This window comes from Argopecten irradians, chromosome 3, assembly GCF_041381155.1.
Source record: "Argopecten irradians isolate NY chromosome 3, Ai_NY, whole genome shotgun sequence".
Lineage (NCBI taxonomy): Eukaryota > Metazoa > Mollusca > Bivalvia > Pectinida > Pectinidae > Argopecten > Argopecten irradians.
In genome coordinates, this window is record NC_091136.1 from 1,208,657 (window position 1) to 1,223,152 (window position 14,496).

The 14,496-nt window shown below is 35.6% G+C and overlaps 1 long non-coding RNA gene across 2 annotated transcripts; it reads right to left on the bottom strand.

The window, feature by feature from the left end:
• Positions 1-483: 483 nt before the first annotated feature.
• On the bottom strand, positions 484-2,790 carry LOC138317241 (uncharacterized). Of its 2 annotated transcripts, none has more exons than XR_011207741.1 (4): positions 2,545-2,790; positions 2,152-2,302; positions 1,429-1,637; positions 484-1,054 (listed from the first exon to the last, which is right to left on the bottom strand). It is a non-coding gene; the product is annotated as an uncharacterized lncRNA (long non-coding RNA). The 2 variants fall into 2 exon arrangements; XR_011207740.1 differs by having other exon boundaries at positions 1,485-1,637; positions 2,545-2,785.
• Between the last annotated feature and the right edge of the window lie 11,706 nt (positions 2,791-14,496).

Consider the following 14,496-nt stretch of genomic DNA (forward strand, 5'->3'; position numbering starts at 1 on the left):
GGAATGATTTCCATGTACAGAATGTACATACACATGTGTTAGCTACAATTTGTACTCCATTCTCTGGTGAGGATTTCATTATACCTGGGTTCCAATGTATCTTGATGCAAGAAAAGTAGGAAGTCATTAGGAATAAAAGAACTATTTTGATTTTAATAATGAATTCTGACTCTAGGTCTTTGGTTAGGATGTTTTTGGTGAGTGTGAAAAAGAAAACAGATACTTTGTTGCTTGGTGTGGTTTGATTAGCATGTTTAATAGCCAGGATCGAAGAAATCTGGAGTACCTAGAGAAAAACACAAAAAAAACAGCATTAATACAGGAAAACTGCCACAAATGGGATTCAAACTCTGTGACATTGAGTGTCTTGTTGTATTTTGTCATATCTTAACCATGCACCCATTCACATGCACTGCAGCTCCAATAGAATGTCTTGTAGTTTGTTGGGTTTTTTTCCTCTAAAGAATAAACAGGAGTACTGGGTAATAAGTATTTAAATCACATAATACCACAGCTATTTATTACTAAATACATAATTTTAATGTCTTTTTTACATGTATACCAGTACTTGGCTTGAAGGGAAACTATACATACTGTACATATTATCAAATGAAAACACTTGGACAAGAAAAGTAAATATTTTTGATTTTCCATATATTATTAAGTAGGTTGTACCCTGTATGCTAAATTACCTTAAAAGAAATAAGAATCTTTGATTTTAATACTTTTTCTTTTTATTTACTTATCAATTTGGCGATTGATGTTCTTGGCGATTGATGTTCTATTGAATAGTGAAATCTCAAAGTCAATTAGGTTACTAAAAAGTCTGATGAACTGATATATGTTTTAGTGACAGTTATTTTACAATATCCAAGATTGGTAGGGCCACTTTTTCGAATTGGACACACATAGGTGTATTAAAAGGTTGTTGCGATGACAAGGGATTCCAGAACGCCTTAAACTTGTGTCTTTTCCATTTATCTTATGCTATGTGCGGTCACATCCAAAACAAACTGCTCTCATGGTATTCAGTGGTATCTTTTGATAACTTTTCCTGGAACGAGAAAATCAAATACTGGTAAACTATTGATCAGTAAAAGCATAAATATTTCAAGCTGTATATTTTACTGTTGCATTGCACCTTACACTTCTTCGTCACAAAGAATTGTCATGCTTTTTTCATATTAAGTAGTATGTATTTGTAATATTAATGGAAGCAAATATCTACAAAATAGACAAACTTGGGGAAAACTATAGCTGTTCTTGATCAAGCAAGTGATCTTATTATGACAATTCAAAATATTTCTGACTTAGTCATTAAAACCTAAACCAGACATTTTAATCACTTAACTGTCCTCAGAGGCTCAGATCATATCAAATGCTTGTTAAGAAAATAATATGCAATGGAAAAAATGAAGATTTGCTGACACCTTTTCAAGAGACAATACATATATACATGCACATCTATATAGGCATTCATGTACATTCAGAATCTCCTCCATTATGCTGTATTCCTGTTTCGCTGGATAAGGTAATGTCTCCTCTTAGTTTTGATGACTGCATACATGGTGCATCTTTGACATCCCATATTTTGAAGTGATAAGTAATGGCCTTTCCATATGTCAATCTTTATAGGCCTGCAAAACACAAATACCATCAACAGTATTTGAAACATAATAATTGTACCTAGGCTATAGGTAAGTTACATTTTGTGATGATCCAGATATCAAAACAGTATTAGACTTGAAGATTGAATAAAAAATAATGTGAACTTATAAATGTTCCATACATGCACGCAATAATACATACAATGCAGTACATATATATACATGTATATATTTTTGGCAGAATGTCAAACCCCTGTGCATATATGTTTTGTTCAGGTATTGTGTTGCATGTATCTTACTCTTAGGAATACATGATGCAGTATTATAATTGAATAAAATGAAGATATTCACATACAATATTATATAACTATATATACTGTACAGCATAATTGTATCTCTGTCATGGCTCTACTTCATTCGCTTATAATTCATTTACATAATATATTTATCAAAACAAGAAGATATTTTTATCTTGTGCATTAATGCAATACAGATATACAAGGACGTATAAATCCTTGAGATATACCATGGATATAAAATTTACATAATCATTTTGAAGTGGTAGATCTACTGCTACTTTCTGTGTGCCATACTGTTATTCCTCTGTTAAGTGCATATGGATCACCGGATCACCCAAGGAATATACGATCTCATTTCTATGCCGTCTTTGTGATTGTGAAATAAATTCTCTCCTTCTGAAAAAAAAAACAAACATCAACATGCAATATCAATTTATATGTCTTTTCAATCACTTACATTGATACATGTACATAGATAAATTACAAGCACTAAACTAAACTAATAATAGCATAAACATATCTGTATATACTATATAGTGTACACGAACTGCATATTTAAAACAGAACTCTTAACAAAATAGGCCTAATTATACTTCATTCTTCAGTTTTTAATTCAAACAAGAATCGCATATATTCACCTTTTTCGCGTGGTCTTAGGAACTGCATGTCCCATCTCTAGTTTATCACAAACATCTTCAGATTTGTATTTCTGGTTCAGTACATTATACGGACGCATTGTTGTGCTAGAACACATCAAACAAAAACGTAGTGCTTTCCTTCGTGTTGATTCCATGCCAATACATGGGCGCAGCCATTTTGGAATATGACGTACATACCACGTGAACATACCACGTGCCCCTCCATGCATGCACTCGAGGTGATATATTTCCGAAGATTCACGGAAATTACTCTGGTGTTATCATATACAGCATACAGATAGTGAAAATAAACATGTGCGCCATATTCATGGGTCGAGTTCGAGCGAAGACTTCAGCTGCTACAGTCGAACTAAAGTTCAATCGAACGGAACGTAACTTTCCGGAAGTGACGATTTTTCGGGAGCTGGGGTCAGCTATTTCGCGCCGTACTAGAGGTCTAGTTCAAAGATAGCGGAAAGGATGCGTTTCTGAAATCTTAAGTATCTAAAATGTAGATTTTGAAAAACCCTGAACGTTTTCTGCAAAAGACAAACAGATTTTCGTCATACATATGCAAATATTGGAACGACATCAGATAATTATCGAATAAAATGTAATAAAAGCGAGTTTATCTTCGTTGAAAACCTCTTCACCAACGAGCACGTGTGGTTATTAGGTCGTGTGTGTATTTCAAAAAGCGGGAATATCCAAAATACATTTCAATCGTAACTTTTCAGAGCAAATGGATCAGCAAGAAGTGTTTTGGACTTGCGTTGAATGCCACAAGAAGCCTGCCAGTGCTGCATCACTGTCAAATCAACTGGGGAAAGTCAAGGTGTTTGTTGATACAAATTACAGGTAAAAATATATAACAGATTTTTGATGCTGTGAAACAGCATTCTTAGGTACGCTCGGAGAGCCTGTGCACATAAAAACAATGAAACCACTCCGCGATGAAAATTAAAAGTTGTTTTGTTCATATCACGTAATACTTGATGGTATGAAAAAATAAAACCCCAATATTCAAAACCACAGACATAGAATTTGTACATACGTTTACACCATGGATGAAGTGTTTTAAGTGTTCAGTTGGGACTCTATGATATTTGTATTACTCCGAGAACACTGGTCTCCCGAAAATCACGAACAACGCATTCTTCGCTGTCTTCCTCCGCGACAGACTTTCGGTGGATTTTGGATTGTGTACGTTTATCTAAATTTTACCTAATTCATGCTAATGACCGATTATTGTAACCAAGTGTTAGGAATGTAACTGCAAAAGAAAGTTCTTATAACGCTTATAAAGTTCTTTTGTGTTGGTTGTATTGACGAACTATATCTGAGATATTATTGCGCAGTAAAAGTTAATAGTTTTGAGTACGTGCCTCCTCCCTTGATGTGTCACTGGGAGTTCTGTCTTTTGTTTATTGACAACTGCGGTATATTGAAAGGGAAAAAGTACCAAATCTATCAACTTAAACTTACAAAATATAATGATAATATAGATCTATTTATGTACGAGCAACTTAAAGTAACAAATGAACTTATATTGTCGTGTAATGTACGGTAGGCCTAGCCTTATGAAGACTTGCTAAAGTCCGATGTATTGCAGGAAGTTTTCTTGATGATAGCGTTCTTATGAATTCAAAAGAAATTTGACTTTCATAAGTAACCAAATAATGTACCCTTTACTTGACAAACGTATATGGACATGTTTAATTATAAGTCAAAAGTCGGCAAAGCAAAACTCACGATAAATGTTCTGCACGATAATATCTCGCCAACCAGTTACTGTTAACGTTATAGTTAGGCTTACGAAGACTTGCTAAAGTCCGATACATTACATGAAGTTTTGTGAATTTAAAGATGCTCCACCGCCGACAGAGCATAAATGATATTCATCACTTGAACAATAATGGGTATTTAATAGTGTATATATATGTCTAATTAACAGAAAAAGTAATATAAAATAATGTATTTTGCTTTTGGTGCATGCGCAATCAGTACTTCATTCCATATAGGATATAGTGCCGCGGAATTTTTTCGGGATGCAATTAATTATTTTTTTGTAATTTTAACTTGAAGTAAAATTAGAAGCTCAAACTTTTCAAAGGTTATAATGGTGTAAAGTAAGTAACTTTTGTTACTGAAGAAAAATACTTAATCGCCTGCTCCTGTTTTTGATAGTGAAAATATACCATTTGTCAGCGGTGGAGCATCTTTAAAAGAAATCCGAGTGAAATACGTAATGAAATAATGTACCTTTTCTTTGGCAAAAGTATCTGGCCATGATTTATTAGTCAAAAGTCGTCAAAGCAAACCATGTTAGTTTTCTAAAAAGGAACCAAAACATATCCGGAAAGGGTAATATTTCTAATGTTATATTTTTCCAAAAATATTCTTCAATGTTAAGTGGATATTAAGATACGAAAATGTTTTCTTATTATTTTTTTGTCTTTGAAGAGACATTGACAAAATTGATAATTTAGCAATTAATAAAGAATTATAAAAAAATTATACTCAGATTCTGAACGGTTTCATTGGTGTTGAAATAGTTATTTCAAAAATAATCTAGAAATAAAAATGTTTACAGTTATTTCAGGATAATAAGTTATTCAACTTATTGTTCTTGAAAAGCTTCAAATATCATAAAATAAATACGGTATATCGTAAATTTTTTTTTTATTAAACTCTGAAATTCAACACTGCACACTTATGTATAGTTTACTAAATTCTAGATTTAAATGAAAAACCAATTTCTTTATTTCTTGTTTGAGTCCTTCATTCACAGCATCTATGAGTGGCCTTGGCACTTTGATTCTTTTGGTTCACTTTCAGCGGGACATAAATAATCATTAATTTTTAAACATTACGCATTGATGTGTAAAAAGTCTCATAATTAATTTCATCCCCAATTAGATACATGTATGTGTTAATTCAAAAAGATATTTGGGCTAATGCATTTTCATGACATTATTTTGCCTATATTTTTTTTATGTGTAAATAAATAAGACAATAACCTTGATACAAAATGTGTTACAAAATTGTCTTGTGTTTCATGAATTTATACTGTAATTTTACTGGATATATTTTTCTTTGAATATATACATATATAAGATCAAAAACACTCTAAGTCTGGCAATTTTAATTACAGAAATAAAAATAACAATTCTTCCCAATATCTTTGGTAATTATGACAACAAAATACAATAACAGAATTAAGTAATTATGATAATAAAATTCCCCTGAAGGGGTATGCAAAAGACTACACAAACAATAGTAATACTACTATGTGAAAGTGTACAGATAATAATAATATAAAGGGTGGGAGGGATGGGTTTGCAAAGAATCACCCATGCCGGCATTGCAACTTGCCTATCACTGCAATTAATTAACTCCTAACAGAGGAGAGCTATGCAAGGGGAGATAACCCCTGTCCTACAATAGCATGTAGGATATATGCGCTATACATGCATTTATGACCATCATACAAAACTTAATTTTAATTACAAAAATTATCACTTTGAAGATGTACATATATAAGATCAACAACACTCTAAGTCTGGCAATTTTAATTACAGAAATAAAAATAACAATTCTTCCCAATATCTTTGGTAATTATGACAACAAAATACAATAACAGAATTAAGTAATTATGATAATAAATTCCCAGCCCAGAGGTTAAAATTTAATATAGGTCGGAAAGTTAACTAGTTGAGTATTTTGATGAATAATATTATATTCCTAAGGTAATAAGGTATGTATTTGAAAATGCTAGGGAAAAATATGTAATTGCAATCAGTACCAATTTAACAATAATATTAAGCTTACTAAATACAAGATTGTATAACACTGGTATTATAATAACCTATCATGCACATGAAGCAGCAGAACAAACAAATTGCTGTACTGTTTTGAGTTTTGCACTAAAATCAGGTTCTATATACCGATGCACTGCGTCGCTCGACCACATACCAATGTTTTTAATCATGTCAAGGGGGATCCCCATTTTAGCAAGCCAGGAAGCCCCACCCCGACGAAAGGAGTGACCCTTGATATTGGACGAGTCTATTCCTGCTAAGGTGAGGCAGGTATGCAACTTATCACGAAAGTTTTTATAAGTCAAAGCAGATCCATCCAATTGCTGAAACAATGGGCCCAAAGGGTCTGCAGATATGGACTGGGCCAGAAGCATTTGAAGAGATATTTCAACTGTTTCACTGTTATTAGGTAAGCCACAAATACCTGAAGCACATCTGGTGATGCTGGCACTGGATTATACTTGTTCCTGTCACAAAAAGCTGTGTAGCATCTCCAGTGTGTGGAATAAGTTCTACTGGTGGAATCAGTCCACGCCTTGCTTTTTAGTAGCTCTGCTGTTTCCATAAGCACAGTCTCTGACATACCACCATCCTCGATATTCCAGGGCTTCCGATCACTTACGATCTCTACACTGTAGAGATCGCTAGTGAAATTGAAGGCAGTTCAGCCGAAAACATTTGACCAATCACAGGCCAGCAAAGATTTCCTTTGAAGACTACAGAGAGAGCGATGACTAATATCAAAGCCACACAGTCGACCACAGTGTACCGTTATACGCTCTTTTGATGTACATCAAATGACTAAATTACCTGTTCTATTCTGTTGCCTCCAGTTTTACTATCACTTACGATCTCTACACTGTAGAGATCGCTAGTGATCGGAAGCCCTGGAGTATCGAGGATGACATACCACCTGTTGATGAAAAAGTTTTGTGACATGTAAGTTGTCAGTTCATGAACATTAAATTGATCAAGTTGTAAAGATGGTAACAACTGGTAAGCTAAGTTTTCCAGTTTCGTGAAGTCTAGAACACGTGTCTGCAATGACATTTTAAACTCCAGGAAAATACACACATTTCAATGTAAAGTTATAACATGCGCAAAACCAAAATAAAATTCGCAATATAAACATACAGAGTTCATTTCGAGAGGATCCTTTGTTAATCCATGACGCCGCCGTTTTATTGTCAGTATATATAACAACATGTTGATTTTTAAGCAAATGACACCAGCGACAGATAGCAAGATATATGGCAACTGGTTCTTTGATATTTATGTGTTCTCTGTAGATAGGGGGCATGTCTAGCTCCCAGTTAACATAGTAATAGTCTCCATTGTAGTATGCGCCTGCACCTTTATCACATGCGTCTGATTGAAGGGAGGTAACTGGCTTTGAATTCAGGATTTGCTGTATCCCATTGAAAAAGTGTAGAAAAGACAACCACCACTCCAAATCCTTAAAAAATCCTGGAGACAGAAGGGCTTTATGATGAGTATCAGCCATTGCGTTTTTCATACTAATAATACGACGGAGAAAAGTTCGGCCACCACATATTACCTGAGCTGCCCAGCTTAATTTTCCACATAGAGTTTCTAATTGTTTTTTACTAGCACGCTTTTTCGATACATACGATTGTAACAGACAAGCAAAATGATTTAGCTTATCCTGCGGTAATGAAAATGTCATGGTTTCACTGTCGATGACTATTCCAAAAAAACGAATCCGCGTGGTTGGTCCTTCTACTTTTGACCAGTTTATAGAAAAACCGAGTTTACGTAATACTCTGATGAGGGTGTTTAAGGCCTGAAGGCATCTGTCAAATGAATGTTCCATGATCAGAAAGTCATCAAGGTAAGATATTACCCTGAAGCCATATTTACTTTTTAATATACGGCATACTGCGCTACTAAGGCGCTGGAATATCTGTGGACTTTTCGAAACGCCAAAGGGAAGTCTACAGTCATACATATAAGTGGGTTGGGTTTCACCAGAGAAAGTCCATTTTAACCTTGTAGCTGTGTAGTTGGATGGATGAATTGGAACAGATCTACATGTATACGCGTTACTAAGGTCTACTTTAGCCATATAACACCCCGGGGTGATATGCTTCGTGGCCTCCCGTAAATCCATATACTCGCATGAACAATCCGATAAAATGTGGTCATTTAGTGATAATTTAGATAGTCTACTGGCATCATGGATTAGGCGTACTTTAGAAGATGACTTTGGGATGGCCCCTAAAGCACTAATAATAGTTTGTTTTGACGCAGTCACTTTATAGTTGCCATGTAAGAGTTCATGTTTAATCTGCTTTTCAACTAAATCGAAGTATTTTGTGCAGGATGAATAATTGTCTGCCTCTACTGTGAAATTGACTCTAGATTTGATTCTAGTAATTTAAATCCATGTTTCACACCTTCCAAAATGTAGTCACGGTCGAAATCATCCTCATCTAAAAGCCTAGACCACTCTTCAATACATAGGGGTCCTCTAATATCCCCAGGGGTATTGTCCGTAACTTGGCCCGGGCCCAAATCTACTTTTTTTTGAATCCATAGAATGCGTACCTGTAGGGTGTTTTGTTGCAGGATGGTCCCTCGAAAAACACAAACTACAATTATGCGCCATTCTACAATTTGTTAGCGATCTGTCGCACGGTTCCACGTTGAAACAACGACAAATCTCCTTTCCATTCGGAAGGAACGGGCCTTTTCTGCGTTTACTATTAGTGGGCGTAGATAAAACTTCTGAACTGCCTTTGGTTGTTTTCAATACCAATTGGAAATCTTGTATGTCCCTTTGAGACGATGACCACTTAAAACCCTCTTTCTTCTGAGACTCGCGATATTCTTTGTCGTATGCTAATACACTTACTCGTTGGTATCTATGAAAGTAACGCAGGGTGTTTTGAGTGTACTTTAGGTAATCAAGCATGCCTGCATTATCTATCTCCTTGGAGTCAAGCATGTGTAATAATATTGCAATACAACCGTATCCCCATTGCTCAACTGAGATATTTTGTAAGTCTGGTTTTACTTTTTTGGTGACCTTCACTTTGCCTTCGGTGCTAATTGTTATGGTATCACTATTCTCAGATTTCATAGTGGGGTCTTCCCAAATGAAGTCGGTGATTTTATACGGCGATGACTTTTTACTGGGTTGTGTGTCTCTGAATAATAATTGTCGCATAATGTTCACGAAATCATTCTCACCTTGGTTTTTGTGTATTGTGTCTCCCTCTACCTGGTGGCTAGCTTTCACTGAATGAGCTCGAGGTTGTACCACGTGGAATCCATCGGGCCTATGTCCATGATCATCACCAGTCTCATTTAGGGAAAGTTGGTGTGATTGATAACCCGCAATTCTTTGGCGTGTCTATGCGATTTCTTTCCGCATTTTGAGTTTTTCTTCCTCCATTTTTAGCGCCCTGAGTTCAGAGGCCATCGTGGCCATTTCAAGGTCATGTTGAGGGGGGGGGGGGTCCACGTGGGATGTTATTGATCTTGAATTTAATGCTTCTTTACCCACAGGTCGTAGGAAAAGTCTATTTTGATTCGGAGTAGACCTCGTTGATTCTTCAATTTCAAGTTCATCGCGCTGCCCTTGTCGTGGTGGGGCCACGTGCGCTTCGGGTTCACCTGAGAAGTCCGCCTCGGACTCTTCATCCGAAAGAATATTCTGGTTATCTGCCATTAATATGTCTGGCTCAAGAACAGATTTGGGAGGACCAAGTGTTCTAGCTAGTTTTTGTAACCTTTTAGGCCGATCTTCCATCGTTGTGGTCTTTGCAAAGAATCACCCATGCCGGCATTGCAACTTGCCTATCACTGCAAGTAATTAACTCCTAACAGAGGAGAGCTATGCAAGGGGAGATAACCCCTGTCCTACAATAGCATGTAGGATATATGCGCTATACATGCATTTATGACCATCATACAAAACTTAATTTTAATTACAAAAATTATCACCTTAAACATCAAAAAGTCCAATAAGTGTTAATATGGTTTATTGGTAATAATAACATCTTTTATTAGCTTGTTTGCAGATAGAGAGTATCATAAACTTCTTTCCAGCATCCTACTTCGGTGTGAGAATTGCAATCTTTGTTTTCATCCTGTTTGTGTTGACTTTGAATTGGAACCAGTACTTACAGGAGAAGACACCCTTGTATTGTGCAACTATTGTGCTGAGCATGGCAAGGTATCACAGAAATTAAATAATGATTACTAATTGTATCATCACCTTTAATTTTGACAGATTATATCAATACATATTTATCAAATATTAATTGTAACATATTTCATAAGTTTTTATTTTTTACCCTACAGTCACCAGATGGTGGGCTATTAATTCTTGTGGTTGCTATTTCTTATAAAGCTCCTGAAGTTTAGTTTGTCCAAAAAGTCAGAGCTGGAGTTTTGAAAGTTAATTGTGTGGTTGACTTGTTAAATCACGAAGGGAAAAGGAGTGAAAAAAGAAGGGAGAAAAACAGTCTATCATAGAACTAACTAAGAATTGTCAATGGTTGGCGCCAAGTTCCCTCTGGGACCTCTTGTTTATATAATTAATGGTGGCCCCCCAGAATTAGCACCAGAGTGAGTTCATATGCTACTCTAATTATGTCAGTAGGTGTTTTGGTCATTTAGTTGTGTTTGTAACACATCCGACATATGTTTTCCTGCATTGTAGCAAAAATCTAGTAACACTGGAAGTAACCACACCAACAATGGCAGGAAAAACCAGGATAAGGGTGACAGAGAGCATGGCCAATCTTCTGAAGTCTCCACAAATTGGTATGTATTTATAGGTCATCTGGCATAGAGAGTCTCGGATGTTTGATATGGTGGGCTGACCGGTCATCTACCAACTTTCGTTTAAATGGCTTTTTCTTTAACAGGTCAGGAAATTTGTGTCCAGTCATTGATATTTAAATTAATTAACCATTTTAAAGTCATCAAGGTCAATCTTAAAGAGCCAACCATCATCCATCTGGGATCTCTTACCATATTTATCATGCAAGTTAGCCAGCCTATATGTCCTGTTATAAGCCTACCAGTCAGATTGTTATATACTTCTGGGTTGATTGCAGGATAACTACAGTAAACACCATGCCTATATGCTAACAATCAGGTTGTTCTTTTAAAGAATTTAATCTAGTGTATCACCAGTTTATTGTCAAAATGCATGTCACTTTCCTGTTTTATTTTCTGACATATATTTATTTCTGGGATTAATGCTCTGGTATTGTTTATCATTATGTGTAAAAAAAGTCTTTGGTTGCCAAAATAAACCGTTTATTTTGGCAACAGAAGCTGCAGCCAAGGAGGCTTTGGTTCTAAGTATCATAAAAGAACAGTACTCGACACAAGCCCATATGGAACAACAAACCGGCTTGCAGGAGCAAAGTAAGCAATCAGACAGGATGACTAAAGAAATCTCAGAAAAGGCCAATTCAAGTATAACTACAAATGATGAAGAAAAATGTACTCAACCAAGTAAATGTAGGGACAGAAGTTCTCTAGACCAGAGCCACCAGACTAAGACCTGGACAGAAAATGAAGAAAGCTTGCTTGTTGACCTGAGGCATGAGAGATCAGCTCTGTTTAAGACTACCAGAAATCACCTTTCCCTGTGGCAGGAAATAGCAAACATAATTAATGAAACACTGAATTGTTCAACTACTAGTCAACAAGTTATGTATAAATATAATGCATTGAAAAAGAGGTGGAAGGAGATTATAGACAGTCCCTCAGGATCAGCAGCTAAACGTTTCACTCACAAGAGAGCATTTGATGATGAATATGGTGACAAGGTCAGTACAAGACCAACATTTACCGTTGATACTTTGAAAGAAAGCAGTGGTGATTCAACGGAATCGAAAAACAGCAAGAAACCTCCCAAAAAAGCCAAGTTCCCTCAAAGGAAGTCCTCAAGTAATTTACAGGTTTTGAGTGCATTGGAGGATCAGCATTCAGAATTCATGCAAAATATTGGTGAAATGCACAATTAGCGGATGAAACGTTTCGACAGGTTTCTCGACGTTATGGATAAGCAGAGCACATCTGATCAGTAGTGCTCAACCAAATGATTGTAAAGTTACAGTCAGTGACATTGTTTTCTTGTTAGTTATTACCAATTGCAATTAACTTTATAGAAGTATCTGGCAGATTTTGCTCGGGTTTTGGCAAGTATGGTATGTTTTGTTTTACATTGTTGAATTCCGTTCAATTAATATTCACAGATAGTGAATATATCTCTTTTATTTTATAGTTGTTATATCGAACACTTTTGTTTCCAAATGTTAAATTTAGAAAATTATGATAGCAAGTACCAGGTATGTTTTTTTTTTCTTTTTTCTTTTACGTTGTTGAATTTTGTTCAATTAAAATTCACAGATAGTGATTTTTATTTTATTTTATAGATGTTATATGGAAAATTTATGTTTCCAAATGTTTAAATTTTGAAAATCATTATTAAGACAAAAGATCCAAACTCCAGTTTTGTTGTATATTTTTTTTTAATTATAACTGTTGGCAGTTTTTTCTTAATGGAAAGTAATATTGCCATTTTTGAACTACACCAGCTGAAGGAGTCTGGTTCTACCAAGTATTCCATGATGTCTATGCTGATAAGCTTCATCATTTCCCGGCTCATCATTGTGTCCTTCGTCCATGTACTGGTCCAAATCATCACGATGAATAACACAGAGATTGTGCAATATACATGCTGATATAACAAGTTTTGTGATTTCTGTAGGGTTGTGGAAGGTCACTTCTTTCAATCGACGAAATCGACCCTTCAAGTGAGAAAATGATCTTTCAACAGTTTGTCGAGCACTTGACACTTTTTTGTTAAACCTATTTTGCTGTGGAGACAAATTGCCATAATTCTTGAAGGGAGAAATCAGCCAGTTCCTCAAAGGGTAGGCATTGTCAGCTAAAAGAAAATGATCTTGAGGAAATAATGTACCATTTTCTGCTTTTGAGAATAGTTCAGAATTCCTTAACACTCGAGCATCATGGGTATATCCTGGCCAGCCGCAGTAGGCATTTGTAATCATTAAGTTGTTATCAACAACTGCCTGAAAATGACAAATTTGTCAATTAGCTATTGAAATTTTATGCAAAATAGAAAAGTCGGTGTGCTATGTACCAAAAGTCGTGATATTTGTTTTATAGACAGCCATATGCATGCAACATTTAAAATTCAGCAATTGTCAAGGCGTATAGCTCAACATGCTAAATCAGTCGGTCATCTTAACTATGCTTCACAAAGACATTTAATTATATAAGCAAGTACTTATCTATAGTACCTTATACATGGTAAATAAGTATACTTGTTGGATATATACCCTACCTGTAGTTGAACCGAAGGGACATTTTTTCTGTTGTAATACTCTCTTTCGCCACCAGGGGCACTTGCTAAGCGAATATGTGTTCCGTCGATGAAGCCCACAACACCAGGTATGCCCACACTAGCTTCAGCTTCTCTTGCAATTTCTCTCTGTCTATCTGCATCTGGCCATCTGATAACCTGTTGAAACCAAGATCTGGAATATAGTGTCTATAATATGAGTCAAACAAGAGTCTTGTTACGGCATACTTTAGCAACACTTTAGTCAAAATATATTTGAATTTGATACTTCAATCATCAACAGGCTGGGACAAATACAGAAAATGAGATGAAAATTAAAGCATGTTCAACTGAAACTAAATATGATTTTTAGCCACACATCTGAGACTGTAACTTGACAATGGCTTCAGTTACCGATGTAACAATGCTGTGAACAGTTGATTTTGACAATCCAAATATGTGGGCGCATTCTCGCATGCTCTGTTGATTGCCGAGATAATTCAAGAAAACAAGAAGCTGCTTACCAGGATTTATTGGGCAGCGACCACCACGAAAGTCTTTAATTAAATCGTCTCTTACACGCTCCAGAAAGCAATCAAACATATCCCTACTTAATCTGTAGTGCGTTTTGAAGTCATCCACATTTTCCGGCAGTATCATATCATATATGATGCCCATATAAGTATTGATTTTTGGTACAGATGAGCGGTTTGCTTTCTGGATGTGCAAAGCCATAGCAGACATCATGTATTTGTGTCGAGAAATCGTCTCATCATC